General features: G+C 44.8%; 2 long non-coding RNA genes across 4 annotated transcripts; both read left to right on the top strand.

Moving 5' to 3' along the window:
• The first annotated feature begins 13085 nt into the window (after positions 1–13085).
• Positions 13086–18511, top strand: LOC120973157 (uncharacterized). Its single transcript, XR_012202079.1, has 4 exons — positions 13086–13899; positions 14063–15062; positions 15170–15835; positions 18060–18511. It is a non-coding gene; the product is annotated as an uncharacterized lncRNA (long non-coding RNA).
• Positions 18512–19608: 1097 nt separating this feature from the next.
• Positions 19609–24527, top strand: LOC109786332 (uncharacterized). Of its 3 annotated transcripts, XR_012202078.1 has the most exons (6): positions 19637–20172; positions 21440–21511; positions 22076–22219; positions 22301–22420; positions 24037–24138; positions 24252–24527. It is a non-coding gene; the product is annotated as an uncharacterized lncRNA (long non-coding RNA). The 3 variants fall into 3 exon arrangements; XR_012202077.1 differs by lacking the exons at positions 24037–24138; positions 24252–24527 and adding an exon at positions 23526–23918 and having other exon boundaries at positions 19609–20172; XR_002238281.4 differs by lacking the exons at positions 24037–24138; positions 24252–24527 and having other exon boundaries at positions 19642–20172; positions 22301–22646.
• The last annotated feature ends 3193 nt before the right edge of the window (positions 24528–27720 follow it).

Here is a 27720-nt window from a genome sequence, read left to right as displayed (position 1 = left end):
GCCCATCACACTTCGGCCTCTTAATGTCCTGTACAGTAAAAGGGCCAAGACAAAATTGGCATGTATTTCGGCCTGCTAGAGGCCCGCGGGCCATTTCCATTTATACGACCCTATTGAGCTTTTAGCCTGTTAACGGAGCATAGTGAACAGCAGAGGGATTCATAAAAACCTACTATAGCAAGCAAAACTATGCAATCATTAGCCTAGTATAAACCAGATTGTGAGCCTCATGCAGTAATAGTTGGTTAATAAACTTCAAAGCTTCACGCACACTTCGCCAAAGTAATTAAATGGCAAGGCCTTTAATTATGTCAACTAAAAGTTATACAAGTACCCAACATCAGGCATCATTGTTTGGGCATCTCATTAACTGATGACAAATAAAGCAATTGGAAAGAGCAAATTAACTATGCCTGAAACAAACAAGGAATTGAACTGTTGAGTTGGATACAGTGACTTACCTTAACTGGTTGAACAAGCTCAGCACTGCTCCTACTTCTCTTGCAAGGCTCCTTCCTAACATCTTGTACTTGGAAATCCTCAATCTTATCTTCATTGCACCCCCTCTGCAAGGTGACACAAACTAGTTAGTTACTCGTCTCCTTGGAAGATAAATATGCATACTTTCCAGTTTGTGAACAACACAAAAGGATGATATTATAACAAAACAACACCACATAATGAAACATGCCACATCTCTTGCACTTGCACACAATAAAATGAGCATTTACTATGTGTGCACTATGTAAAAACTAGGCATACCTTCGAACTGGATCTCCAGGTACTCTTGAAGAGCCTACTTTAGTGTACATCCAAACCTTTATGTCACCTATGAGTTAGAAAAGCCCCCACTACAGCAGCCCTTAGTGTTTAAATCGTTGACAAGCTCCGTTAGAGTGTTAGGACAAGAATAGCAAGTAATTAAAGCAAACAGTCCTAGTATGGCTGGCTGATGCAAACAAGCAATTGAACAGATGTGTGAGCAAATCTTACATATCAAGAAAAGAAGCAAAGAAGGAGGCTTAAAGACCATTACTTGACTGACCAGATTTAAGGGGCATTTAAACATCATGTGCAACATATGAACTAACATAAACATTGCATATTCCAGATTCTACAATGGAATGCACATGTATTAGGTTATGCCATGTATGATGATGCCTAAATGTATACTATAGCAGGCAGGAGTGATTCATCATTACACGCACAATTGAATTGTAGGTTAAGGGCCAGTTCTATTCCGCCTTTTCAGAGCTTATTGTCAAAATAAGCCATAAAAGATGTAAAGAAGTCATTTTTGAGTTATGGGCTTGGGATTAACTTATTTCGCTTTGGAGGGGGTGTTTCGGGTAGAAGCTCACTACAAATTGAAGGGGAGGGGAATAGTGAAATGACTTTGTTGTCTGCCTATATTACACTCAAAATGCAACTGCTCACGCCCGCGTCACACCTGACCCTCAAGTAAAAACAAACACGCAAGCGTTCATTGCCCTGCCCGCTTGCATCTCCTCTCCCCTTTACCTCTACCTCGATCCCCTGCCTGCAGCGCTAGGGTTCCTCCAGCGAGCCATCACCATTGGTCCCATCTGGCCTGGTACTTGATGATGCTCTGTCCAGCTAGGCTACATGGCCGGCGGGTAGGGCCAAATCTCCCCAGCTACTCCTCCCTCTGGCGCCGCCCCTCATTCTCATGGTCTCCAGCAGCTGCTCCACTGTGGCCTATCCAACGCACTACTCCGGCAGGCGCCGCACAACTACGACTGATGCCACACTGCGACAGAAGGCACCTTATTCCCCCTCCCCTTCTCCTAGGACGTGGCCTTGAGGAGTTGTTGAAGGATGAGCTCATCCAACAAGGTGAGGATCTCCTCTGGTTTTTTGCCAAATTTTCATTCTGATCCACTATACGATGAATTGCTATGAGCTGCTTCTGCTGCTGCTATATGATGCATTGCTTTGAGCTGCTCCTGCTGCTGCTATATGATGAATTGCTATGAGCTGCTGCTGGTATATGATGAATTGCTATGGGCTGTTGCTGCTGCTATAAGATGAGTTGCTATAAGTTGCTCCTGCTGCTGCTATATGATGAATTGCTATGAGCTGCTCCTGCTGCTGCTATATGATGAATTGCTATGAGCTGCTCCTCCTGCTGCTATATGATGAATTGCTATGAGCTGCTCCTGCTGCTGCTATATGATGAATTGCTATGAGCTACTCCTGCTATATGATGAATTGCTATGAGCTGCTGCTAGTATATGATGAATTGCACACTGCTGCTGCTGCTGTATGATGAGTTGCTATGAGTTGCTGCTGCTGCTATATGATGCTTTCAGGTGGTGCTGCTATATGATAATAACCAGCCACTTGGACCATTGTATTTCAATAAATAATTGTTCTTCATTTAAATGTGGGTCATGCGTTCTTTGTTTAAATTAGGCAATGGGATCTCTATGGAAGACATTGACCAAAGTAGATTGTGCCAAGTAGATGGTATCTTTGTATTTGCATTTTGAACAAATAGGATGGTCTGTTTTCCTATCATATTAATTACTGCACTGGGTTCAATTTGTGATGTTTGCAAGTCAAATTAATTTTCATATGGGTAGCAAAATGACAAAATATAATGCAATCTAGACTTTTCACTGATCATACCAAAGATAAGCTGAAAAGGAAGGCAATGAAAAGAACTGGTTGGCTTATTACCTGGAGCTTATATTCACATGTGCTTATTTTCTTAGGATAACTCGTAATAATTGTCCCTAAGAAACTTGGCCAATAGAACTGACATACAAATAACATGTCACGATGATTGCAATGGAGGAGTGACCTACCATAGCACACTGTATAGGCTCACCGTTACCTATCCTTTTTTGTGATGTTCCATGAAATTGCCACTCACATCTTGTACTTTTTCATTGTGTAACCCTATCTGCAAGTTGACACGGCTAATTTCAGACATCTCTACATGATAATACATTTCATATCCCTTGCGCATATTTAAACCACGAATTAAAGATTGTGTGTGTAGCATAAACTAGCCATGACTCTGTGTGCTGGACTAGCAGACACTCTAAGGGAGTCTAATGTAGTGCACTGGAATTCCTACATGCCACCTATGATTTTGTGTAATGTACACCTTTGTTCCTAAATATATGTCTTTGTAGAGATTCCAGTATGGACCACATACAGATGTATATAGATGCATTTTTGAGTGTAGATTCACTCATTTTGCTCCGTATGTAGCCTATAGTGGAATCTCTAGAAAGACTTATATTTAGGAACGGAGGTACGAGGTAGTATCATGTATGACATCTACATATCTAATTTAGCAGCCAGTAGTAGAAATCATTGTCTGCACAAAGGGATTACTGGTCGAAAATCCTAGCAAAGCACCCTGGCAGGCACACAACAATACAAGAGAGAGAGAGAGAGAGAGAGAGAGAGAGACGCACTTACAAGATCATAGCAATGCCTCAGTCCAGGATCTTGGTTGGCCAAGCTGTTAGATCCAAAAGAAACATCATCCTTGTAGTTTTTGTCAGCTGCATGACATGTAACAGCGACCTAATAGTATATTTGAAGTACATCGGGCAGGTGATGCTGGACGGGTTTAAAGGTGACAAGTACCTAGGCCGTGGCGTGTGCTTGGCATCTTGCCAGACGGTGGGAATCAGGTTAGAAACGTCAAGGGTGATGATGCTGCGTTGGCTGTCGGGGTCCGATAAGGAGATCTAAAACCGTCGACTAGGGTGTTTGTGGAGCGGCTCCGTTAGGGTGGACTACGGTGTGGGCGAAGTGGATCTATGGCCGTGGACGAGGGCGTCGGTGAAGCTGCTCCGGTGGTTGGGTTAAGGATGGTGTCGACGATGCGGATCTGCGGCAGTGGACGTGGCGTCAGAAGCTGCTCCGGTAGGTTGGATGAGGGTGCGACGAAGTAGATCTGAGGCCGTGGACTTGTGAGTTGGCAAAGCAGCCCCGGTAGGGTTGAGAATGGTATAGGCGAAGCTACTCCGATAGGGTTGACGATGGTGTTGGCGAAGCGGCTCTGGTAGGGTTGAGGAAGGTGTCGGCGAAGAGGACCAGAGGCCGTCGACGGGGGCGTCGGTGGGGCGGCTCCGGGGGGTGTGGACGAAGCATCTCTGGTGGGGAGTATGAATGAGCCACTGCAGATGCGCTGCGGTTGACGAGAGTACCGGCGAAGCAGATCCGCTCCGTGGACAAGGCCGACACTGAATGGGCTGTGGTACAGTGGTGGATGAGCAGTCTACTTGTTTTTAGGGGAGGTGGGAGGGGTAGATGCGGCCGCAGAAGCAGATCCGGCGAGGTGGACGCCGCTGGTAGTGAATGGGCTCTGGTACGCCGGTGGATGAGCAATCTAAGGTTTCGAGAGGGGAGGGGTAGAAAGGCCGATGAAGTACGGATGACGTGATGTAAGATGCTCTGGTGCTGTGGAGTTAGTCATTTTTGCGGGAGGGGGAGAGGAAACGGGGGTGCCGTGTGGTAGGGGAACCAGAAGTTACCAAAGCAGCCCCAACCTATTATGTAGATGAGGGCGGTATTGTAACTGTTGTTCTCCGTGCACCAAGGACAAAAGGGGAATTTCGCATGCTAAAGACTAGGTGGCGGAAATTTTAGAGGGAGGCGGGAGATTTTGCCGCCTGCGGGATCGTTCGTATCCAGTTTCAACTAATTTTGGACCGTGCTAGCAGGAAGGTCATGCGAGACTATGTACATGGGCACGCGTCAGCAGTTAATAACTGGTGTGAAGTTCACCCCAGAAAAAAAGACATTAACTCAGGATGATGCGCCGATAACTTGAACGTTCACACGGGCGCGACCAATCGTACGGGTGTAGAGGTGCGTTCATAAAAGAAGATCAAACACTCAGCTTATGTATTTCTCGTGTAAATAAATAATTTAGTGCCATTGGTTATTTACTTTCTCTCCCTATTTTTTTTCTTTCCCTAATAATAAAGCACGGATTGACTTTGTCGGGTTCATCGTCACAATACGCTTCTTCTCGTGAATTTACGCTTTCAATTCGAATTTAAAACATACACATGAGGTGGTACTAAATTTCGTCCGTCTGGACCTAGGCGCCGCACGCACAGGGTTGGCCATCGCCCGTGGCATCACCCAGCCTCTTTGGTATGTGATCGATACCGTAAAAGTTTATAATCTTCCAAAAATCAATAAATAGTCCTGATTAGATGCACTTTCGTCAGAAATTACCCGTGTAGAACATGAGTTGGAGTCAAACTTCACCTTCCTCGCCGCCTTTGCTACCCTCCAATAAATATCGGTTCCCAGAAAGAGGGGAGTAGAGGAGAAGCGGACAAGGATGCGTACACCGAGATCGATCCCAGTGTAAATTTTATCAAACGTCGGTGCCCCTCCTGCCTAGCGGAGCTCTGAGCCGAGCGTGCCGTGCGTGACGGCACCCTTCTTCCCAACCGTCTCGGCACACCACAGGCCGCCGCCGCGTACCTCATGCCTCCTCCTCTCTTGACTGCGCTGCCGCCCCGGCTACTCGCGCGCCGGTTGCCTCTTGCTCCTGCGCGCCACCGTTAGAGCTCGATCTGGACGGAGAGGACCAGCCATGGCGAGGTGGCAGTAACCATGGCGTCAGCTGCGGGTCCTAATCAGAGGGGGAAATAAAGGGAAAAGCAACGGGGACTCACGGTGAACCCGACGGCGAGGTCGGTGAGGCCGGGGAAGCAGCAACGGCAAGGTAATCGACGATGAACGACGATACTCGGACTTGGAGTTGGAGGATGATGGCGAGGGCTTCAGGGTGAATTCGGCCGAGTCCTTGCGCGGGGAAGGAGATCTCAAGGTTGCGGACCTCCTGGACAAGGTTGTTCGTGGCGGGGAAGCCGGCGGCCGTGTGTGCTGCGCGCCGGTGGCCATGCATGCTCTGCTTGTGCCTGCCTGCACCCAGCCATGCATGCGCTGGTCCTCCCGTGGGCTGCGGTTTGCACCATGACTCGTTGAGCTTGACCCGTCGGTCCTAGCTCCAGCTGCACCGTGGCCCGTGGAGTTCTGCGCCACCGCATCAGCCATCACACGGAGCTGCTACTGCTGCTCTTGTGCTCTAATTTTCTTGGACGCTTAAGCAAAACTAATGAGAAGAGAGAGAGAGAGAGTATCGGTGATTACAGGAGCATAGGAATCAGAGGATAGGATAGGCACGTGTGTGGTGGAAAGAAATCAAAGATTTTTAGTGTAAAATATAATTGCTTTCCTATTGCAGCACGGCGTTGGAGCATGGCAGGAGCGGCGCGGCACGGTGCGATGCTGGAGATGGGCTCGGGGCGGGGAGAGAGATGAGAGAGATACAGATTTTTGTGACAACTAGCTGTTCGTGCAGCTCCGATGTAGTCAGATGGAGACACAGAGAGAGATGAGATGATATTCTTTTGTACTATGCTATTGTTCGATGAGATGAGATGGAGCAGGTTGTTTGATGCTGCTTATAAGATGGATCAATGGGGTTGAGAGAGATCAGAGTGAGAAGAGAGAGTTGTGGTGATTTTTTTAATTTTATGATGATCTTCGGTGTTAGTGCTGCTACTATTGGAGCTGAACCAGAGGCGCACTATATTGAGTACTTTGCAGATGAAAAAGAGAGAGGAAGATCGTGTTGCATAGTACTTTGACGAAGACCCTCAATTCAAGTAATTCAAACCTTCTTAGTTCGTAACATTTGATGCATGAATTCTTGTTCGTATTTTAATTTTGTTTTACTATTTTTAGGGTAATCGCTACTTTATTTTTTCTTTAGTTCACGATCATTTCGTCCAATATACGTCGTGGATAGAAAATGGGGATACATTAAACCAAGTTTTTCACTACTTATTAACACAACCTTCGCTCACAAGATACCAGTCGCTTTGTTTGCCGGTCGCCTCGACCAGATCACCCGGTGCTCATTCACACCAGCAAGCAACTCCTTGATCTCTTCTATAAGAGGGCTAAACCTCGAACGGTCTTGATCTCTTGATTGGAAAGAAGGTGCCACACCTTGATTGTTTGTCTTGAGACAAACTTTTTCAACACCCAATTCCATCGCCAAGTGAACACCTGTTGTAACATTTGAGTGGTAATAAATTACTTTTTTGTTTTCTAAACATTATGTTGCACCTGTTGCAACGCACGGGCATATGTGCTAGTAATAATAAAGCACGGATCGACTTTGTCAGGTTCACCGTCACAATACGCTTCTTCCCATAAATTTACGCTTTCAGTTTGAATTTAGACATATAGGCGAGGTGGTACTAATTAACAGCTCCTTATGTTTTTTCCTTAATATAAACCCGCAGTCCTATTTTATTGACCTATTTGGGCCAATGAAGTCAGCCCATTACATCCAGCCCACCACTCTTGTCCGTTCGTTCATAGCGTGTTCCTGCCGACTCGTGAATAGAATCATACGAACTCTGAGAACCAATCCAATCGCCATCGCCATAAAGATGAATTAATCCTCTCGATTTCCTCAGATCGCATCTCTAGAATCGAATCGGAACAAATCGATAAACCTAAAGATCTGTCGGGTGCAAGGCTGCCGACCCGAGGCACGCCGCCTCATGTACCATGGCGCCGGCCGGGAATCCGTATTGCTCACCGCCAACGATCTCGACGAGGGCCATGCGGAGCGACTGCTGCAGCTGGGCCTCACGTAGCATGGCGCCGGCAGGGAATCCATACTCGAGGTCGACCCAAGGTTCGTGCGAATTTTGAGGAGAGACGCGGTGATGCTTCTGCTGTTGGGCCTAGCGCAGCCAACCAAACCAGGGGAAAACGAAGGCCACTGTGTAGATCCTGGCGTGTTCAGTGCCGCTTCCGGATGTGTCGGTGTTCATGTTGCTGGCGCAGCGGTGGAACGACGAATACACCGGCCACAGAATTGCAGTCTGATGCGTATATAAATTTGATGGAAGGGCTTATCAAGAGACAGAAAGGACATACAAAAACAAATATGTGCAGGGCGAAAGGCAGTATAGAGAGCAGCAGAGTGGCACAGAGGTCCAAGGAAACTCGCGGCCAATTCATACCTTTAACTCCGCCAATCGGATCAAATTGCCGGCGCCGATTGGATCACATTGTCAGTGTCGGTGTCGCCGGAGTACACTTGCTCAAGAAGATCGAAAGCATCAACACCGAGGGAGAGAGATAAGTATTATCCCCGTTGCAACGGACGGGCTCTTGTGCTATATATATATATATATATATATTAATCTTTCCCTATTTTTTTAATAATAAAGCACGGATTGACTTTGTCGGGTTCACCGTCACAATACGCTTCTTCCCATGATTTTACGCTTTCAGTTTGAATTTAAAACATATTCGAGGTGGTACTAAATTTTCGCTCTATCTATTTCGCCGCGTCTGATTTTTTTCCGTAAGTGGCTGATTCGCTAAACTGGGCCTGCATCCATGCTCAATTGTGTCCATCGTAGTTCACCGTCGTTTTCCATATCTGGCTGTATGTGCGTGTGCTTGAATTAAAGGAAATTAGAGAAAAAATATGGTTGACGCCGCTGGGATTTGATCCATGGTCTGCCATGTATAGATTGCAGCGCAGCAGACCACTAAGGCTAGGCTCCTAAGCTTGCTAATTTGGGCGTCTGGAACCTTAAGAATAAAGGACAGGCATACTCGGGCCGAGATCAACAGGCACGGTCGTGATGGGCATGTACGAGTGCCGCGGCCCACTGGACGGACAAGGGACCAGGCTGGAAGTTGTTTTTCATATTTGTTTACTTGTCAAATAGTCCCACCTTGCTATTTTACATTAATTTTTACCAGTTTATATACAATTTTTAGGTTGTCAGATATCAAGAAGCTGCTTTGGAAATTAAGCAAAGAAATAAAGAAAGGAAATAGACATTCTTTGCATGAGAAATAAAGAAGGAAGATGGTAATTATGTGGAGCCGGCAAGAAAGGTAATATGTATTGGATAAGAAATAAAGAAGGAAGAAAATCGATGGTAATTATGTGGGTGCCATATTAATCGCATGAGTAATTAGCAGGCCTAGCAAAAAAGGAAAAAATAATTGCATGAGAAATAAAGAAGGAAGGAGAAAGAGAGAGGAAGGAAATGGACGGTAATTATGTGGGCATCATGATATAAGGAAAGAAAGAGAAAGAAAAACTAATTAAGAGGAGGTGCGGGAATCAATGGCAGGTTGCCATGCCATCTTATGAGTAAAAATGATGTGGCATTTTTTAATCCTCACTAAATTCATGTCATTTTTTTCTTCCATTATGTTTTCCTTGCTCTTATAATCTTTACTAAATTTGCGCCAAATTTGTAGCACATTGAACATTATGTTTGCACATACAATCCTCACTAAATTTATGTCAAATGTTTCAACCGTTCTAACCCACAGGCATATATAGTATTTTTAATATATAAATGGAGGTATAATATTATTGGTCCCCCCATTTCGTATGTCCATGGTGTTTCCTCATATTGAGCTAGGCTATTCTACTAATCGTCTGTCTTGGGCCACTTGGCCTCTGCCACGTTCGCCCGCGTAATGTTCCACCAGTAAAAAGAACCGGTGCCCTCCCAGCATGTCCGTGCGACCTGGCCCAACAAATCAAACCCACCACCCCTTTTAGGAGATGAGGCAAAAAATAGTTGACCGTTACTGGAATAAAACTCACAACCTCCAGTGTGTTTTGGCGTTGATCGTGTTACCCTACAGAAAAGTGTTGATCATTTTAAAATAAAATTAAATTTAGTTTTTGTTTGTGTCCTTCACGGATTGGTACTAAACTAATATGATGTAAAACCAGATAACATAAACACAAGGCACAAGTATTTCATTGTGTAGATGTGGGTCATGTGGCCGGGATCTCAAACGCGAGCGTTCGCTGGTCTGTCCATGCAGGTGATGCAATTCTTTATTGGTTCCAAGCTTACGTGGAATGTTCACCGTGTAGTGGACATCGTTACCGACAATGATGACAAAGAAAAGAAGTGGTAACAGGGATGGGGGCGCTAGGGGTGATAATTTATTTCTCCCGTTGCAACGCACGGGCACTTTTGCTATCTATCCCTAATCCCTAATCCCTAATCCCTAATCCCTAATCCCTATCCCTAATCCCTAATCCCTATAATTTTTAATAATAAAGTACGGATTGACTTTGTCGGGTTCACCGTCACAATACGCTTCTTCCTGTGAATTTACGCTTTCAGTTTTTTCACCTATATTATTTTCTACATCCGAGGTGGTACTATTTTACCTGCATATCTTTATCCGAGGTGGTATGGATTATCTAGGGATTGGGCCTGAGGGGTGGATCCGGTGGAGGCGGAAGAACAACACACGTAGCCGCCGGACAAGGAGGCTATTGTTGTTAAACACGACCTGGAAGTTCCATATGTGTACGTGTGCAACAAGTGCATATATGTGCCCGTGTAGGTTTAGAGTTAGACACCAAGTAAAATTAGTATTGGCTAGCTAGCTAATATACACATGTGTACCCCGGACCAGCTTGTAACTTGCACCGTGGATTTGTGAAGGAAATACATTACGCCGGTGTCTGTGCGCACGCGCGTAGTAGTATGTTACAGCTGCAACTATCGATCAAAGCAAGAATCGATCTGGTGCTGTTGTACGTGAGTGCTGCTTTTGCTACAATCAATCAAGTTGAGGCTAGCTTTGTGCTGCGTATTGCTTCGGCTGCTTGGGGTAGAAACTAGGACAGACAGCGAGCTTCGCTTCGTCGTCGATCGTCTCCTGTCGTCGGAAAGTACTCGGCGTCAGGTCTGGGCCAACAGAGGCCGATCCCACGGGCACTTCGTCTAGGTACTTGTGGTGTGGTGTGGCCTGACTTCTTGGTGCCCGACACGCAGCCTGATTATGTGCGCGACCTTCTCACCGCCGGCAGCCTGAAAGTCTTCAAGCTCGCCTGCAACCTTCCCAGCGTCTGCAGCACTAGCAAGTCAGACAAGGAGGGCTTCTTCGACGCCGCGTGCTCTGGCTGGATGATAGCCACCCGGAGCGCTCGCCAACAACGTTGCCGCCCATGATTTACCTAGCCGTCCTGCTCCTTTAACTAGGAGCCTTGGAGATTGGTGCGTATAACAGGTTTCTTTTTTTTGGAAAATCGACAGGTAGTGTATTCAATCATCCAGCGGCAAATCACTCAAGCCAACAACTAGCATCACAAACACTAATCCATCGAGTAGCAGAGAATCGGTGCAACTAATAACAAGTGACTTTGGTGTGCGAATAAAGAGGCAATGCAATGTATGTGAGTTGATGATGAGGCTTTCTTGCATCTTTTGAGTGCTGCAGCTTAGGCCGGAACGCCACGGAAGGCCGGATAATATTTTGGTAGCCGGAAAGCCAAGCGTGATGGAGACTGATTAGTGTAAAAAGTTACAGATGCTAGCGATCCCTATTCCCCTCCCTAGGAAGGTGAGCGACGCGGACGACAACTCATCCCTTCACTCCTCAACATGGTGCCTCCACAGGATGGAGGTGATAGACAGATGAATCATATAGGGATAAACGAGACATGTCTGAAAAGTTCAGAGAAACTTCAAGGTACATGTGGCTGTGTTGCCTACGTACAATCTTTAGCTTAAGTTATGATAATTGTGCACAGTGCAAAATATTGACAAGAAGATGCAAAATAAGTACTTTCAGATAGCCTGTGCGTGGACATACATGCACATGCTCTAGATCTGTTTATTTTTTTATGCCATGGTTTATCTAATTGTTTCTGCTGCTGAATTTTTTCGTCCCTGAATCATGGGACTCAAGCTTTATTTGAGGTCGACTTTCTTCTGATGTTAGATATGTATACTGAACTCTGAACTCTGAAGTTAGATCTAACAAGTAGATTTCTGACGCTTATTTGAGTTGTTGTTCATGTAAAGTGTGGAGTCTTATGTTGCTTGTTCACTGTTCTATAATGGATAGTCCTCCGTATCAGTTTTGCTTCTTTGAGTTTTGTGCATGTCTATGCCTGACATAATGCATGCTGTTGTAGTGTGTTATTTATCTAGAGAAGACATTTAATGCTTGCTTTCTTATTTTATGAAAAGGTGACACATTACAGTTATATACAGGATAGACTACTAGGCATATTTAGAAAACGAGATACCAAGATTAGTACCAAGATTTTCAAGGGTGCTTCAGCAATGGTATAGTTGATGCAAGCTATGATTTTTGAGAGTGATGCAAGCCATCTCTTGACGCCTTCAGTTTCATGTGTAGACTCTGCAACTTTTGATTTAGAACTAACTCTTTCCTTGCTTGCGAGCTCTTGTTTTTCACCTGGTGTATGGAAATCCTGTCGCTTTTGTTTCATGCGCTTGCCCCTGCGCATCACTCCTTGCAGCCTGCCTCCTAGGAAGATTGGTGGAACTCAATGCACAAATGGATTATAAGGTAGAGATGCTTCCGGTTTCGTTTGTGTTTTTAGATTACAAAAAAGACAAAAAAGATTGTGTTAGACATGCTTCTGGTTAAATTTGTTTGTGCTATCATATTAGAAAGACAACAGTATTATGGGTTAAAGATTTTTTTTGTGTTTCTAGATTAGTTTCATTGACCATAAATATGTCTTTTCTAGATATAGTTTACCACATCCCAAACTATGTCTAGGGGACCTACCAACCCTGGTTCATGACAACTGCACTTGCTTCATAGCCAAGCACATACATGAATTCACTAATTATCGCTCAATAAAAACCAAACCCTTATCTTCTCCCTCTTCTTTTGGTGTGTGTGTTGTTTAGAGTCTTAGTTTGTTAATGTTAGTTAAAACTAAACCTATAGTCAAAATAAATGTACCATTTTACTAAATGTCATCAAACTTTGTTTCTTTTTCTTTTTTCAATCTGTTCTGATTTTCTCCCATAATTATCCTAGCTTATACATGCCAGTGAATCAACTCACGGAAGTTCTTTTATCTTATCACATTTGTGTATCTTGGTATTCTTGTTTCACCTTGCAGGTTATGTTCTTTTAGTGGGAGGGTGAGGGATAGTTTCTTCTTCGTTGCAATGCACGGGCAATTTCCCTAGTAATAATAAAGCATGGATTGACTCCGTGGGTTCACCGTCACAATACGCTTTTTCCCGTAAATTTACGCTTTCAGTTTTTTTCACCTATATTATTTTCTACATACGAGGTGGTACTATTTATGTGATCACGTGGCCTGCCTCGCACGACTGTTCCGTCCGTCGTCATAAATCAACCCGAATCGGTACGAAGGAAAAATAACCCAGCCCCGACTCTGCATCGTCACGCTCCGCCCCGCCTCACCGCGCGCCGCCAGCCGCTTCCTGCCACGCCCCGACCCGCCCCACCTCACCGGGCGCCGCCGGCCACCTCCTGCCTCCCACCCCGGAGAACGGCGACAGGCGGCTGCCAACGGAGGGATCCAGGCGGAGGAGGGTTAGAGAGGCGTGCGGAAGGCCTACGAGGTTTGGGGGCGCCGGATCTAGAGTTCGCGGTCCGGCGGCGTCAAAGCTCGGGCCGGATCGAGAGGACTGGCCATGGCGAGGTGGCAGTGACCATGGCGTCGGCAATGATGGCAAGACTCGGCTACGGGTCCTAATCAGAGGGGGAAACAAAGGGAAAAGTTGCGGCGACTCACGGTGAACTCGACGGCGAGGTCGGGGAGGCAGCAACGGCAAGGTAATCGACGATGAAGGACGGTGCCGGACTTGGAGTTGGAGGATGATGGCGACGGCTTCAGGGCGAATCCGGCCGAGTCCTTGCGCGGGGAAGGAGATTTCAAGGTTGCGGACCTCCTGGACAAGGTTGTTTCCTGCGGGGAGGCCGGTAGCCGTGCTTGTGGTGGTCCTCCTGTGGGCTGCAATTTGCACCGTGAGTCCGTCGGTCCTAGCTCCAGCTGCACCGTGGCATGTAAGTTCAGCACCATCGCATCAGCCCTCACACGGAACTGCTGCTGTCATGCTCTAATTTTCTTGGATGCTTAAGCAAACTAATGAGAGAGAGAGAGAGAGTATCGGTGGTTACAGCATAAGAATTAGAGGATAGAACTGATGCTGTTGTGTTCCTCTTGCAGCACGGCGCTGGAGCGGCGCGGCTCAAGATGGCAATGGGGCCCCGAAACCCGCGTCCCCGCGGGTTTTTACCCTATTAGGGGACGGGGATGGGCGTCTTTTTAACCCCATGGGGCTGCTGCTGGGTAAATTATAAAACCCAACATGTTTCACGGGTTTAAACCCGTTTGAGCAATACCCGAACCCGAAACCCGCCATCCCCGTCAAAATACTACACTAAGCCTAATTGGACATCTTGTTGAACAATGTATGGCTGAATAATGCTTTTGTTTGTTGCTGATATATGCTTATGTAGCTGCTGTTACTGCTCTTTGTAGCTGATGTTATTGCTCTTTTTTCTCAAGTTATGCCGCATAAATATGCTCCTTGTAGCTGCTGTTATTGCTCTTTTTGCTCAAGTTCTGCTACTGAAATATGCTCCTTGTAGCTATTGAACCATGTACTATTGTATCCTGCTGAAATTTTCGCAAGTTATGCTGTTAAAATATGCTCCTTTTGCTGTTGAAATGCTATTCTTTGCTGCTATTATGTTTGCTTAAATATGTCGATTTCCTCGTGGGTTCCTCGTTGGTTTAGAAAACCAATAGGTTTAGGGGACGGGCAAAAAACTAGCCCCGCGCACGGTGACGGGGACGGGGATGGGTTTGTGATTTTCTCATGGGGATGGGTTTGAGCAGGCGGGTTTCGTCCCGGTTGCCATCTTGAGGCGCGGCGCGACGCTGGAGACGGGCTCAGGACTGGGAGACAGATGAACCATGGCTTGGGAGCTGCCGCAGGGTGTGCGAGTATCTATTTTCTTTTCAGTTGTATGAATTTGGAACTGAATTCTAATGGGAGAGATTTTTTTTAAGCCCTCGGCATGACGTGCTTTCATTATTCTAAAAACTGTTCATTCCAATACACAAATCAGAGTTGCAGATTGATTATATAGCAACAACCAGGAACTACCATACAATCTCCATATCACACATTCCACCTATGAGTATGAAGATCGGTGACAAGGTACATGTTCAGCTGTTGCTTTCTGTGATCGTACTTGATCAAGTACTTTATAAATCTCTGATGCCAAATGAGGTGTTATATTTTCGCTAATATTATGCCTCATTTAGGCAAGAGCAATCATCACTAAGGTCTTATATGCTTAGCTGTCTCATCCACTGATGATCTTTTTCAAGGAACAGAAGAAGGATTTCTTTGTTCCTTTACAGAGGTAAGAATACATTCAGCACACTTTCTGACTGGGTGAAATTGTGATATTTAGAAGTAGAATCTACATTTATACTTGGATGGTTCCATGCACAAACCTCTAACCACATTAGTGAACTACAATGTCATTTTTCTGGCCCTGTAAAATTGTAATTATGCATACTTAATGCGACATGTGCACGCGGTAATTTTATATTCAGTTCTAATATGCTTGCTACTATGTTGGTCTTCTGAGGCCTTCATCTCTGCAGGATCAATCTGTTGATTTTGGCACTTAATAACTACATCTTGAGCGTTGGAGGAGGTAGCCCGTGGACTGGTAAAGACGTGAAGGGGGACACGAGGAGGCTTGCGGTGGTTCTAGGCGCATCTATTCGGCGAGTAGCAGTGCGCTGTGTTGGACAGTTACCAGCCAAGATGGCCGGCTGCCTCGCAAGGACACTACTTGTGGTCTTAAGAGTCCTGGAGCGGTGAGCATCCGGGCTTTTTATGGCGGATCTGAATAACGAACACGTGGAGATCCTTGGCGTCAATGCTGGAAACAGTAGCAACGGTAGTACTCGCTTTAGGTGCGTGCTCCTCCAATCAATATACTTACAATTGTGTGTAGCACTCTGTTTATTGACAAAGTTCAGGATAGACACCTTACGTTCATGCGGTTTTGTGTGGGATAACTGTTTTGATAAGATGGTAGCATTGTCCAACTGATCTTCCTTTTTCTGTTCATAATACTTGATGTGTTTGATTACTAGGCCAAGGGGTTTTAAGACATGAATCAATTAAATAGTGGAACATGTCTTGCGTTTTAATACCAGAATCATATTTCAGACTGATATTTTGGTAAAATGTTTGGGGCACCTAGATCACCAACCGTTGGATTGCTTTAGAAATAGCACCATGGAACATGGATAATTTCCGCCCAGAATCAGGTTTAACCCGTTAGTGCATTTGATTAAAAGTTGATACATATTTTTGTGGCAACTAGCCTACTATTGTTGTTCGTGCTGCTGCGGTGTAGTGAGATGGAGACACCAGGACAGAGAGAGATGAGATGGTATTTTTTTATACTATGTTGCCGTCCGCTTATAATATGGATCAAGGGTGGAGAGAGTTGCGATGCTTTTTTATTTTATTTTATGATGATATTCGGTGTTAGTGCTGCTATTCGCTGCTACTATGCGGATGAAAAAGAGAGAGAGATCGTGTTGCGTAGTGCTTGCTTATGGTATGTTTATCTGACGATAAATTTGTTGATTTGTTTGTTACAACACATGCAAATAAACGGATTTGCTGAGTGGCTGTAACACAGTTCCGATGTAATTTAATAAAATATTAATATATTATGGGTCACCACAAAAGTGAACTGATGATGCAATGTGGATGTAGTATAATTACATTGATGTAACCAAGCTGAGCTATGCACCAAAGTCAACATTAACTCTGATTAGCCTTTTGATTCCAATGTTCATATAAAGTGTTGTTAAGTATTGACTCGAATCCTTCCTCTTGACGAAGACTCTCAATTCAAGTAATTCAAACCTTCTTAGTTCGTAACATTTGATACATGAATTCTTGTTCGTACTTTAATTTTGTTTTACTATTTTTTAGGGCAAGGGCTGCTTTATTTATTCCTTAGTTCACGACCATCTCGTCCAAAATAACGTCACGGATAAAAAACAGAGAAACATTAAACCAAGTTTCACACAAGTTATTAACACAGTCTTTCCTCACAAGAATATCAGTCGCTTTGTTCATCGATCGCCTCGACCAGATCACCCGATGCTCATCCTCACCAGTAAGCAATTCCTTGATCTCTTCTATAAGAGGGCTAAACCTCGAACGTTCTTGATCTCTTGATTGGAAAGCATGTGCCACACCTTGATTGTTCTTCTTGAGACAAAGTTTCTCAACACTCATTTCCACCGCCAACTGAACACCTGTTGCAACATTTGAGTGGTATGGTAAATTACTTATTTGATTTCTGAATATTATGTTGTACCCGTTGCAACGCTTGATTTCTGAACATTATGTTGCACCCGTTGCAACGCACGGGCACGTGTGTTAGTTTATTTATTTTTTTCTCTCCCTAATTATTTAATAAATAAAGCATGGATCGACTTTGTCGGGTTCACCGTCACAATACGCTTCTTCCCGTAAGTTTACGCTTTCACTTGGAATTTAAAACATATCCGCGAGGTGGTACTAATAAAATTTGGTACGTCGTCGTTCCCGTTCGCTCGTCCAAAAATCCCCATCACGATCTGAAAATCCCCATTGCCGTGAGGCTCCACCTAACCCACCTCCATCCCCTGGCTTCGGCGCGCCTCCCGCCGACGGCCCTCCCAGCCCCAACGCGCCTCACGTCATCGTCGCCCCGGCACCGGCCCCGGCATGCCTCCCACCACCGGCGCCCATCCCCCGACGTGCCTCTCGCCGCCGTCGCCCCGGCCCCGACGCACCTCTCTCCATCCCCAGATCGCCTCCCACTCCGCCCTCCATCCCCAGCACGCCCCCACCATCGGACCTCGGCTGGCGACCGCATCCCCTGGCTCGGCTGCACGTGACCGGGATCCCCCATCTCCCAGGAAACCTCGCTGGTGCACGCCACCTCCCTCCTCCTAAGGTGCTCCCTGTCCGATCCACTCCACTGGTGTCCACGCCCCGACGCCGCCGACGAGAGCCACCACTCCAGTGGTGTCCATGCCCCGACGCCGCCGGCGAGAGCCACCACTCCATGTGCTCCTCTCTCATCCAAGTTCATGCAGCCCTGATTCTCCTTGTGTTCTATTGCAGGTTGGGAGCGGTGTGAACTTTGAACGGATCAGTGGTTGGACCATCAGCAGTTAACTGCACCAACGCGACTGACGCCACCTCGCACGCCTTCGTCTTCGTCGACGGCAGTCAGCACCTCCAACGCAAATCGATTCAGCGCCGTCTGCTGCTGCCACGGGGCCTAGTGCACCTCCCGTCCTCTGCTTTTCTCCGTGCGGAACTGTCTGTCTCGTGTCGCTGCTTGCACCTGCTACTGCTGGGAATACGCTGTCCCGCGACGCCCTGTACTCAATCTGTACCCGTGCTCTCTCTGGTCTCACGAACCATCCCTACGGCCGCAAAGCTTCTCTTAGACCGGCTGCCATGCATCAAACTGAACTGCTGAGTTCATTCCCCCAAAGTCCTGCAGAGCTTATAGTAAAGAGGTGTACCCCGATCTCCTCCGTTACTTAACAATATGGTGTGCTTTCTGATGGAACGGACTCGTAGTAAACTAGGCAAAAAAATCTCATGTTTATGTGGAGACAATTAGTGGCCTTAATCACCCTATCGGTGTAGCAGCCGCTAGCTTCAAAACATATTGATTTAAGCTGGGCCATGGGTGAGAAGAGATAAGTTGGGCCCAAAAGAAGTTGATTTACGGCCATGTTGACCAATACGATTTTAGATTTAGAAAATATACATGGTGGAAAATAAATCAGCAGACTATAGTTATGCCAACTATTCAGACATATAGAATGCAAAGTCAAAGCTCAGAAAAAACAAGAACACAAAAGCATCATTAAATTGTTCTTTTGACGATTTGTTTGACAAAGTAAGCAGAGGGAATTCACTTATAATTTACTTTTTGAAAAGTTCAGGATCGCATCCTAGAGAAGGTCAATAAAAATGGTTGCACAAAAAAGATACACCGAGGGATTCATCAAAAAAAATTGCAAGTTGCTGTCAGTGGTGTTTTAATTACTATGTGTGCATTTTTAGTTTGCTAGAATTTTTGTTTTATGTTGCTAGAATAAAAAAGGGATTTTCACGGTTTTGTAAAAAAACCTTGAAGTTCAAATTTAAAAAAAAATGCACAATGTTTATTAAAAAAACTATGATTTTTTCGTTACAAAAAGAAATAAAACCAAGAAGTCGAAATCAAAAAGGAGGATCAGTTTGATGATTATACTCCCTCTGTCCCAAATTTCTTGTCTTAGATTTGTCTAGATACGGATGTATCTAATAGACACGAATTTTGGGACGGAGGGAGTACAATATTCGGATTTGTCAGAAGTGGCGCGCCGAGCGGATTTGTAAAATGAGCCACATTTTACAACTCTCATTAAATTTGATTCCACGTAACGCGCGGGCATTTGTGCTAGTATATATATTATATATATATATATATATATATATATATATATATAAATATAAATAAAATAATAAAGCACGGATTGACTTTGTCGGGTTCACCATCACAATACGCTTTTTTCTCATGTCATAATACACTTTTACAATTTATATAGACAAAATTGTAATATAAACAAGGTGGTACTAATAATAGCATGTTCGTCCGTCCGTCCCTTATTATTGTACGGTAAAAAAACGAATCGCTCGATTCACAGGATCCGGATGGACCCCTTCCGGTCTCCTCTGTCTTTAGGTGAGCGTGCTCAAAATCCCCCTCGACCCCGGCTGCATCAGGCGACTCAGCGACCCCACCGCCGGCCTCCGCCCTCTCCGCACCGGCGACCTCCCCTCCCCTCCTCTCCCTTCCCTTCCCTTCCCCCATATCGAGAAGGGAGGCCATGGTGCTCCCGACACGGCTGGATCCAGACCAAGCCCGTGGGGTTCCAGCTCGACCTCCTCGCAGCGACCACGGCGGCGGGATCCGCGGATCCATGGCCACGGCGGTGCGAGCGCGCAGACGCAGCCTTGAGAAGGGAGGAGGCAGGGCGGCCATGGCGTTCCCGCCGCAGCCGGGTCACTGGCTCCACCACGAGCTCCTCGCAGTTGTCAGTGACGACGGCGGCTCCGAACCCTAGCGGACGCTCCTGCTCGTCTTCCTCCACACCTCTGCTCGTGCCCGTTTTCCTCGGCGCCATATTCAGCACCTACAAGAACGCAGCTTCTTCTCCCGCGACAGGGGATGGTAACAGCTCAAACCCCCCATCCTTCCTTCCCTTCCACTCTGCTCCGTGATGCAAAATTTTCTCTTTTTTTCATGATTCACCACTCGCAATGGAGTTGCAAGCATGAGGGACGTGGGTCAGGCATCTGTATGTGCTGCTGAATTTGTTTGATGGTTCTTGATTGTTGAGTAATTCTTGTTAGTTGTTATATGTGCTGCTGAACTCGCCGTCAGGGACTTGATTCATGTTCGTTGCTGAATTCATTGTTGATTGTTGATTGTCGAGAGAAAATCCAGGTGAGCGGTTGTATGCTGGCGCTGGCTCAACCCGCAGTCCTTTTTAAAATGTCTAATCTGAGAAAAAAAGGAAACACTAGCGGGCAGCACACACGAGCACGGGCTCGTTCGATGCGTATGGGTAGGGTGCCGCCACCGCCGATCTACGCGGCCGCCGATCTACTTCTCCGGCCATCTGCCGCCGCCGGCCGGATTCCTCCTGCTCATGTGCCTCTGATTTGGATCGAAGTCACGGCGGTAGTGGTGTGGCGGCAGCGGGGGAGGAGGCGAGGGTGGCGGCGATGGGGGTGAGGCCTGAAGATGAGGTTGTCCTTGTAGGAGGATGCCGGGGACGGGCAGCGCGATGAGGGTGGCGCATCGAAGTTGGAGACCAGCGTGTGTTCCAGCAACGGCTGGAGGGGCAGCCGCGCGGTGGTGGGTAGCAGCGGGTCCGTGTCCATGGCCGGACCACCGGGGCTGGGGGTTTCTTCCCGTATTGTTGATGAATATACTTGGGGATTCGTGATTCTTGTGTCCCTTGACTCGGTGCGAGATTCATTGGGATTTGGGCCGAGGAAGATGGGGGTGCGATTCGGGGGGATCATGCCTCGGATTCTTGGGGTCGCCGGGGATGCGGTGATTGAAGGAGAAGACGGTGGAGGGAGAGAGGGAGGGAGGAGGAGGGGGAGGCTTCGGATTTCAAAAAGAGACTTGGCTCGTTCGATACTGCCAATTCCTTTGGTGCTGATTTTGAGTTGTTAAGAACCCTTGATTGATGCAAATCTTAATTTTGTTTTATGTGGAGCATCAGTGTTGGGGATATCTTGTTAAACATCCAGTTCCCCTGACATGCATGAACTGTTCAGTATAGGATGCCCATCTTATGCAGCTATGTTTGCTCTGTTTACATTGTTTTCTATCATGTGTTATGTTTGCAACATTTCTCTATGCTCTGATTGATAATATGTATTTTGATGTTTTTGCCTAATTTGTGTGTGCCTTTGTTTTGTAGGAACTTGTCAAATCTTGGTCTGAAGGGAATGTTATCTCCTGAGATTGGACAGCTTACTAATATGCATTTTCTGTAAGCATATTCTATAGTCCCTCTGGTGACGTTTTTTCTGAACACTTTGGTTTTGACATAGCATGTTTCACGCTTTCAACCATAAGATAGTATTTGGTATTTCTGAAACTACCAACTGAATAAGAGTCATTTTGCACTTCGATATAGGCTATCATGCTGAGCACAGTAGTAAAGCTGAAACTTCGTAGTGTGTATGTTTTCCTGATGAGGCTTATGACCTCAGCTTTTGAGCTGTCAATTAAGGCACATCAGTTAACTTGGTGTATGTTCTTTCTTGGAGTGTAGTTGGATACAAGACAGGTGTTTCTTCTTGGATCTAGGGGACTTTTGAGAATACAATTTTGCATGGATCAAATTCAAGTACATGATTATTTGATGGCAAACCAGTGCTTTATGTAGTTTTCCTATTGTTAGTACCATAGTAAATCTATCTGTTGAATTATGTATGCCCATTCAGGCACTCACCAAGAAAGCATCTTAATACTATTTCTTGTATCTTATGTACTTGTGAAATGATGTTCTCCCTTCAAACTTTTCTGATCTATTTTCCTTCCATCCATACAGTGTACTGCACAGGAACTTGTTCTATGGCATTATCCCTAGAGAGATGGGAGATTTACGAGAGCTGAAGGTGTTGGATCTGGGGTACAATAACTAAAATGGATCAATTCCATCAGAGCTAATAAACATTTTATCCCTGGAATTTATGTGCGTGCGAACTTTGATATATGTTTTTTTTCATTTCTGTTTAACTTCAAAACTTGACTGACCTTACTATTTGAATTGCAGCTTTCTTAAAAGAAACAGACTTTATGGTGATTTACCTCTTGAACTAAATGAGCTCATCAGTCTGTGTGAGTCTCGGGTTCGCCACGGCAGGACTTTCTCAAATAGGATGCCCGCTGCAAGGTTTGTCTAAGTTTTCTTCTACTTGCATATCTGAGAGTTAAACTCGTGCAAGGCTTGAGTTAAATTTTCAAATCAAACAGGGATTTGAGCAAGCTTGATTTTGGTTAAAAAATCCCATCCTGTTCCTGCAATCACATGTATGTTAATGATATCTGAAATATTTGAGAATTATCTGTTTCGACTCAAGAAATGTCAGACTTCTTTTAGGAACATTTCCTCCACAAAATGGTAAATTATATGCGAGTCGGCATCCCCGAAACCCAGCCCAAATCCCCACATATAACCTCACTCCGGACGAACCCTAGACCCAAATCTCTAGACAATGCCATGTTGAAAGATAGGCTTGCGAAGATTCGGCTCAAGAATTCCTGAGGGTACTTCTGTCTTTATTATATTTGTTCTCACACCTTGGGCGTTGTGTTTTCCCGCCGCAACGCACGCGTCGACCCGCAGTCTCATATTAAGTGAACCAGAAGCGGTACATGCGATAGAAAAGAAAAACAAACCCAACCACCAGCACGACCCTTCCTCTCGATCCCATCTGGACCTTTAGTATTCTCGGGATATATCTGATTATGAAGATGTTCCGTATTGCTCTGGAGCCGACAACTTTTTGGACTGCTCGATGTCTATAACCAATGAGACTACTTTTTTGGTTGTTGGCTGGAGGCTGGAGCTATCACTATGACTGAAATTTTCTTTTCACCAAAGTAAATTTATATGGTCATCAAAAACCAACGACAGGTCAACACTTGTCAGCAGTTTGCAATTTGTATTACAGTATGCGTAAGCCAATGGTCAGACATTGTTGTTTTAGTTAGGAAATGTAGAAACGTGTTCATGATTTATGTAGATTGGACAGTCCCTTCAAACTGTAGTATTCGATCTTGAGCGGACAATCTAACTATATGTTTCCTTATAGAAAATTGACTATATGTTCCATGAATTGACTGATTAGTTTGGCCCGATCAGATTAAACTAGGTCTTGATTTGAAGGTCCAGTTAGGGCAGCTGGTGCTGGTTTGTTTGTTGTAATACTAACTATGCTATTTAGACAGAGACATGTGGTCTTTCTCATTCCTCGACATTTTCCTTTGCTACCAAGATTTTTCATTCTAGGTTGTGAAAAAACGGATGTAGCATTCCTTCTACAAGTTGTCATGAGCTGGGACATAGAAGAAGAGAGCCGACAAGAAGTTGCACAGCGGTTCGCTCTGGTGTCGCTGCCAATGGCGTTGCGCAAAGTGCAGATTGCAGGCTAGATGCGTACGAGTCCGTCCCTACGTCCACGATGTCGAAGCATAGGAAATCAAGTCAATTAGATAGTATATCTGGTTATGAAAGTTGTCTTTTGTGTACGCAGTTTTGCCATTATTTTGTAAAAGCTTTTGAGTTTTTGATAATGTAATTGTCTTACTAATAACACTTTTAATCAATTCGTGCCAAGGCTAATAGCCAAGTTATGCACAAATTGTTCATGTTTCCTTGATGACTGCTATTGTCAGAAGATTTTTTTCAGCATTTAAGTAATACCGATCCCACTTTCAGTTATGTATGCAAAGGCCAGTAGAAAGGTAATGACTGCTCCTTGCTGGACGGATATTTCCTATTTCCAGGCTTTATCTCATTCTGCTTTTCGCACCATGCTGATTTGTGAATGAGAACCTACATGATCATCCACCCTGATTTGTAATTCGTAGTCACATCCAGACACTCAGGTATGCAATATGGTTTTGCTCTTTTTGTGTGATTGTCAGCACTCCCCGCTGTTTCTTACAATCAGAGAAAAACGAAAGGAGATTTCACTCTACAATGGATGTCTTTCTCCCAGGCATATGTAATTCCGCTGCTCTGATTGCCATCTATCTTTGATGGCGACGATGCTCTACCTCAACGCAGTCCAAATCTACGTCCACCAGGTACGGTGCCGTGAGGAAACACCCAAGGTAAATGTGTGCGCGCGCGCTAATATAGATTAACTACAGATATGTACATCGATCCCATGAGTGATCACCGTGTAAATCAGCAGCAGCCAGCAGTACACGAATTTCGCTTATAAATACTAAAAATATTAGAATTACTTGACTTTGAAAACAATATTCTGGTTGAATTTAAGGTGACCAGCATATACTTAATGCTTTAGTTTAATCTTTCAAAGTGGAAGTTTAAAATATTTATGTTAGATTTTATACGGTGGAGAAATTATTTGATTATAAATTATTATGGATTTTTAAATAACTTCTAATTTTAAATCCATATTGATAAAAGGCACTCAAAGTCAAAAATAAATGCAACATAATTTAGATTATAATTATGTATTGTTTGGAATAACCATTAGGAGCTGCCCAAACTAGCAGAGGAGGTTTGAGAAAGAGCTCGCAGGGTTAATACGCCGACATGGTCGACCGATGGACGATGTGGACGCTCCGACAAGGTCGAGCGAGCGGCTAAGCTTAGCCGTGCGGAACGTTTTGAAGGCCATGGACGGCAAAGGCAATAATAAGTGGCAATACAAATGGACGTGTGTTGAAATAGAGGGTATGGATTTGTGTAGGTCTTGAGTCATGCTTACTGTAGGAAGGAACATCTGATATTTCTTTTTCACACGTTGCATCACACAGTTTTTCCAAAGAGCAAAATATGAAAGTGATTAATCAGACTAATCCATGCACCACTACTCTTCCATCAAATGAAGGATATCAGGGTGATTTCTTGATGTCCAAAATTCATGCTTCGAGAAATGATAAATGGATATAAGAAATGTGAGTAATGGCATGTGTAGCAGGTTTTGCGATTTTTTGGCCCGTTGCAACGCACGGGCATTTGTACTAGTAAACATAATGCATTGACATGTTAGTGTAGAGGCGCACAAAAAGAAATGGATATTGTAGTCCCACAAAAGAAATGGATATTGTAGTCCGCTACTTAAAAGTGTTACCTCATATGATTACATAGCCTCCATTTCATAAATTGCGTACCCGTTGAATTCATATATGAATATTACATATATTACTTCATAATAGAACCTTAAATCATCCAAGACTAATGAATTTGAATGCAAGACTGACAATGGTGCATGTACATGATAGCTACATAGGTTGTTTGAAGAAACATCATTGTAACTTTGGCATGCACAATTGAAAAGGTTTATTTAGATAGAAAAAAAATGTGATATGTGAGTGTCCAATCTTTATAGCGTTGAATCAATATTGTACCTTTAACCAGGATACGAAGTAGATATTGATTTATGTTCAAGCGATGCACGTCCACGATCGCTAGATAGGGATACGTGAATGAATTGTGCAATCTCTCTCACACGCATACATATCTCATTTCCTCATGGGCATCGGAATTATACACGCGCACTTCGTGTATTTCTCTCCCTCCGTCAAGGTTAGAATTCGTCTTTCTACCCCGTCCTATAAGTCTCTCACATAGAAGCACACACGCTCTCTCTGTCGAACACGCCCACCCCTTTAATTCCGCCCACCCACAACCACTAATGTCTCAAAGTATAATTATGTCTCTTACACATATGCCTAAGGTTAACTCGAGTTTCGAAACCATATGAATACATACAATGGGATTCCAGCAGAGCACCTTTTGTTTTGAGATTTCGCTCTCTCTCTCTCTCTCTCTCACACACACACCCACACGCACGCGCGTGCGCGTAGACATAGTTTCTTGCTTCATTTTTTTCGTCACTTGCATGCACACCGTTTGTTTATCTCCGTGATGCTTTAAGTATGCCTCGCACACATGCTATCTACCTATCCCTTAATATAGATATGTGTCACACAAACTCCTTCTCCCTACTAGCAAGATGCCCATGCGTTGCACGGAACATCAAGATGCATTTGTATGAGTAGTTCATCTTGTGGGAGAAAAGGATGAACAAGAAAATGCCTTATTTGCAAATGTGGAGAGGGGTGTGGGCAGTGGCAATTCCACTAGGGAGGCTTCAATAGGCTTAAGCCTACCTTCTAGAATCCTATTTAAGCTAAACATACTATTTGACAAGTATATTCTCATGTCTTACATGCAACAATTGCAATATATTTTCTAATTAGATTAGGAACTTTATGTTTTAAGCCTACCCTTCAATGTCATGCTAGATTCGCCACTGGGTGTGGGTATCTTTTTGCAAAATTGCCATAGTTTCCTTCCTATCTGTAGGATATAAATCGGATGGCCTATATTGCAGGATGGCAGGCACACCATCATCACCAACTCTGTTTTTTTGTAAGAGTAGAGATATGTAAGTGTCACTGCCCATCCCCCACACCCACACACACACACACACTTCCCTACACCGAAGGAGTAGGGTGACACCTTGATGTTGATACTAATCTATCGACTAGCTTCTCTCTCAAACACACACACACACACACACACACACACACTACCCGACACCGAAGGAGTAGGGTGGCACCTCGATCTTGATAGTAATCTATCCACTCCTTCTCTTTCAAACACACACACATACACACACACTCGCTAGTTGTGCCTCTGTGCCTACCGCGGACACTCTCGATACGTCTTTCTCTCCCCCTCCCCACCCCCACCCCAACAATGACAGCAGAAGGGTGACAACTCGATCTGATCTTAATCTGTCAATTGGTTTCTCTCTCAAACATTGTGGCTCTGTGCCTCGCTCAGACACACTCGATACGTCTTTCTCTCTGTAGCCCCCTCGATATGTAGACTTCTCGCGCGCAGAGCTGTAGTGACGATGATGCAGAACCTAGTGTGCCTTGTTTTTACCGGCCTCATCTGATAGTTTTCACCCTGTTTTCTGTTAATTAACAAGGCAAACTTTTCTTTGTTACCACTAGTGAATCTGAAATCATTCGGGGCAGACATAAAATATATCACTTCAACCCAATTATCGCAGTAACTATTTTAAAAGAAACTAGCTAGATGCTCGTGTGTTGCACGGAACATCAAGATGAATTTGTATGAGTAGTTTATCTTGTGAGAGAAAAGCATGAACGAGCGAAGGCCTTATTTGCAAACGTGGAGAGGGGTGTGGGTATCTTTTTGCAAAATTGCCATAGTTTCCTTCCTATCCGTTAGATATAAACCCGATGGCCTATATTGCAGGATGGCACGCACACCATCATCACCAACTCTGTTTTCTACTCCCTCCGTTCCTAAATATTTATCTTTTTAGAGACTTCAACAAGTGACTACATACGGAGCAAAATGAGTGAACTACACTCTAAAATATGTCTACATACACATCCGTATGTGGTAGTCCATTTGAAATCTGAAAAAGACAAATATTTAGGAACAGAGGG

This window comes from Aegilops tauschii, chromosome 2 (assembly GCF_002575655.3).
Source record: "Aegilops tauschii subsp. strangulata cultivar AL8/78 chromosome 2, Aet v6.0, whole genome shotgun sequence".
Classification (NCBI taxonomy): domain Eukaryota; kingdom Viridiplantae; phylum Streptophyta; class Magnoliopsida; order Poales; family Poaceae; genus Aegilops; species Aegilops tauschii.
Note: the sequence above shows the minus strand (reverse complement) of the source record. Positions and strands in the feature narration are given on the sequence as shown.